The sequence below is a fragment of the Halichoerus grypus genome, chromosome 12 (assembly GCF_964656455.1).
Source record: "Halichoerus grypus chromosome 12, mHalGry1.hap1.1, whole genome shotgun sequence".
Classification (NCBI taxonomy): domain Eukaryota; kingdom Metazoa; phylum Chordata; class Mammalia; order Carnivora; family Phocidae; genus Halichoerus; species Halichoerus grypus.
This window is the reverse complement of record NC_135723.1, coordinates 83572911-83577061: the sequence shown is the minus strand read 5'-3', so window position 1 is coordinate 83577061 and position 4151 is coordinate 83572911. Positions and strand designations below refer to the sequence as shown.

The 4151-nt window shown below is 44.4% G+C and overlaps 1 non-coding gene across 1 annotated transcript; it reads right to left on the bottom strand.

Annotated features, from left to right (window-relative positions):
* Positions 1-3674: 3674 nt before the first annotated feature.
* Positions 3675-3746, bottom strand: TRNAP-AGG (transfer RNA proline (anticodon AGG)). The gene has a single exon. It is a non-coding gene; the product is annotated as a tRNA-Pro (tRNA).
* Between the last annotated feature and the right edge of the window lie 405 nt (positions 3747-4151).

Below are 4151 nucleotides of genomic sequence, written 5' to 3'. Positions count from 1 at the left end.
TCAACTGCACAGTTAATGCTGTCTTATCATTCAATATATGATTTCACATAGAGTTAAATGTTGCCTACTGAGTATAATGTTGCCCTATAAGTCTTTCCCTCCCCCCTACCTCCTTTTTTTTTCCTCCCTCTCAAACCCCGAGCCTGGTGCTCTGAGAGATGAGGAGCACAGATCAAGGAGGTTTCATTTGCTCCCCAGAGAACAGGATTACACCTCAGATCCTGTGGTCAAGGTGGTCCAGTTGTGGGGAAAGGCTGTTGAACAAGCCCACGAAGACCCCATTCAGAGAGTCTGCTGCAGATATCAGGCCTGTCCAGACACGGCTGGCATGGGGGTGGCAAGGTGTCAAGATGGGGACATAGAGCTCTGGAGACTGACATGCTGGAAGGTTGGAAGCCCAATGGCTATTTGCTCTGCCCAACCACAGCTCCGGCTAGTCCTGGCTCAGCCAGCAAGTTCAGTTGTTAACATTTGACCTTGACTGCTGACTTCTTGGTTCATGGAGGGAGGGGCAGGAGAGGAAGTTGTCAACTGTGACCTCCAGTGATCCAGGCTCTCCTCAGGGAGTTCTGATCCTGAGTATTAGGACTAATCTCTCCTTGGCTCCTGGGGTGCAGGTCACCACTCACCCTTGATTTGGGGAGCATTCAGGAGACACCTGAACCAGTCTATTTTCAGGACCCAAATTTGGGCAAATCCTGGCAAGATCAGTACTGGGTTGAGGGTGGAGGTGAAGTTAGGAGGCAGGAGGTAAGGGCTTAGCAGGCATGGGGGGAAGTGAACTGTGGTCCAGGGATGCATATCTGAAGGGCCAGGAGTGGTGGGGATGCCAGCCAGATAACCAGCTTAGGGGGATGATCTGAATTAATCCTTGTAATCCCTGGACTCTGGACTCAGCCTCCCCCTAATCCCATCCCAACAGATCATCCTCTCTGAGGATTGATGCAGCCTTTTATCCCCCTTTACCTTTATTTCTGAAATCCAACAACTGTTCATTTTTGCCACATTTGATTCAGAGATAACCCTTCTATTTATGGTTTTGCAATTTCACTTCATACTTTTGTATCCACAAACAACAAAATATTGATTTGTGTATTTAAAAAAATCTATCTGGGGGCTCCTGTTTGTCTCAGTTGGTAGAGCATATGACCCTCGATCTCTGGGTCCTGAGTTTGAGCCCCACACTGAACATAGAGATAACTTAAAAATAAAAATTCTGCAAACTTTCTTCTTTCTCAACATTCTTTTTAACATTTATCCATGTTTCATTTAGCTCCAATTAATGAATTTTAACTGCTGAATATTATTTCAATATTTGAATATACCACAATTTATTTATCCATTCTTCTGCTAATAGGCATTTAGGCTGTTTCCAGTTTTCCATGTTAGAAAACAATGCCTTAGAGGTGCCTGGGTGGCTCAGTTGGTTAAGCGTCTGACTCTTGATTTCAGCTCAGGTCATGATCTCAGAGTTTCTGGAGATTGGCCTGTATGCGCTCCTGCTCGGCGCTCGGCAGGGAGTCTGCTTCTCTCCTTCTCCCTCTGCCCCTCCCCTGGCGCCACTTGCCCGTGCTCTCTCTCTCTCAAATAAACAACTAACTAACTAACTAACTAACTAACTAAATAAATAAATAAATAAAAAGAAAACAATGCTTTAGTGGTTAGTGCTGTGCATGTGTCTTGGGTATATATGTAAACACTTCTCTAAGGTAGATACCGAGAAGTAGAATTTCTGGGTCATAGTATATGTGCATCTTAAACTTTACTGATTATTGCCAAATTGCTCTACAAAGCAGTTGGACCCATTTATGTTGCACTAACACTGGCTTTCAGTGCTCATTTAGGTTCACCAACATATTTCTAAATTTCTCTGCTCACCATTCCTTCTTGCATTTCACTACTTGCTTCTTATTTGTTCCCTTTTTATGAAGTATATCTTTTAGCAGCATTTTAGTGAAAGTCTTTGGTGAACATTCTCAAATGTCTTTATTTCATATAATTTAAATAGAAATTTAATGGGTATAGAATTTTAGGTTGACAGTTTTCTCTTGGCCTCTGGAAGATATTCTATTTGTTTTTCTGCAATCTTTTGTTGCTAATGCTGTCTTCTGCTTTCACTAGTGTCTTTTAACTATTCTTTCGTATTTCATATCTCATCACTTTCCCCTATCCATATTTTGAATGATTTCATCAGCTCTATCTTCCAATTCACTAGTTCTCTTATCAGCTGGGTCTAGTCTACTGCTTAATGGGTCATTGAGTCTAATTGCAATGGTATGTCTTTCCCTATGTTTTATTTTTTTCCCTCAGTAAGGTGTTTTTTTATATAGTGCAATATTTTCATTATGGTTTATTTTCTTGTCCTTAATAGTTCTTTTTTAAATTTTATTTATTTTTGACAGAGAGAGAGTGTACACACCCGGGAAGCAGCAGGCAGAGGGAGAGGGAGAAGCAAGCTCCTTGCTCAGCATGGGATGTGGGGCTCGATCCCAGGACCCTGGGATCATGACCTGAGCCAAAGGCAGATGCTTAACCCTCTGAGCCACCCAGGCGCCCCATTGTCTTTAACAGTTTTAAGTATACTTAATATATAGTGTTTTTCATGTTGTTTTCTTATGCACAGTTCTTGGAATGTTGATTCTCCTATTTGTTGTGTCGGCTGACTCTTCCTTATGGTGGATTGCTTCCTTGTCTAGTTTGATATTGTGAACTCTTCTTCAGTAGGTGTTTGTTTGTTTAGTGAGAGTCCCATATGCCCTGGATTATGAAACATTGCAATGGAGGTCTTTCTTTTCTTTTCTTTTTAATTTTTAAAAAAGATTTATTTATTTTAGAGAGAGAGAGCATGAGCAGGGGGAGGAGCAGAGGGAGAGAGAGACAATCCTCAAGCAGGCTCTCCACTGAGCATGGAGCTCAACACAGGGCTCAATCCCAGGACCCTGAGATCATGACCTGAGCTGAAATCAAGAGTCGGCCACTTAACCAACCAAGCCACCCAGATGCCTCAATGACAGAGCTCTTTCTTGCTTCTGTGGGGCTATATGGTATTCCAAGTGTCCTAAACCAGGTTTAGATTTAATTTCTCTGCTTGAGGATTCAGCATCATGTAAATAGCATAAATCCAGATGGAATATAAGCATTTGTTCAGGCTTGAGACTTTCTGCTTTAATCCTCCCAAGAACTCTAAGAAATAAGCATTACTGTTCCCATTTTACCAATGGGAAAACTGAGACTCAAAATTGTAACTTTAATCCTACCTTTTGGACTTCGAATCCAGTGCATTTCATAGCTTGAGTTTTATACAAGGAGCTTGTCTTTTCTTGACCTCCGGCTCGGACCCACCCCCCAAATTGTCCTGATCATTTACTCTTCATATGAGGCCCTCTGAGAGGCTCTTTTTGCCTAACACAATGCAACCCTTTGACTTTAACCTTCTCTAGGTCAGCTCCTGATGCCAGTCCCCTCCTGCCCCATTTGGACTCAGTGGAAAAAATGGGTTTTTTTCTCCACTGAGTCCAAATGGGGCATATACAGGCCATTGCTAATGGGGAGAATGACCGGCAGCTTGTCTTTAGGGTCCTTTATTCACTCACCACTAGGTCATCTTTCTGCCTCAACCCTAAAAGGGGCAGGCAATGTATGTTGGGGTACAAGAAAAAAAATCAGGAAAACAAGGGCTCGTCCGGGATTTGAACCCGGGACCTCTCGCACCCTAAGCGAGAATCATACCCCTAGACCAACGAGCCACTGATGGTTATGTTTGGCCAGATGTGCCTTCCCTGCCACATCAGCAGCAGGCGCAGTTTATGGTTCCTAGAGGTGGAATCTTTTCCCAGGCTGGCAACCAGCCCAGGCTGGCTGCACTCCAGCGGGCTTTGCCTCTCTCTTGGCTCTCTCCGCCCCTCCCTGGCCCACCGTGGAGCCACGCAGATGCTACGGGCAGGGTCCTTTCCCCAGGACCAGCCGGTTCTCCCCCGGGGCTACCACGTGGACTTTGTGGGGGTGCTGGTGAGAAAAGGCAGAGAAGAAGCCAGGGTGCAGCAACCTCCACTTTCCAGGGGAGCCCCAGGTCTGAGGGAGCCTGCACCCCATGAAGAACAACCCTTCTTTCTTTCCTCATGATCAGACCACCAGAAAAAACCCTCTACATC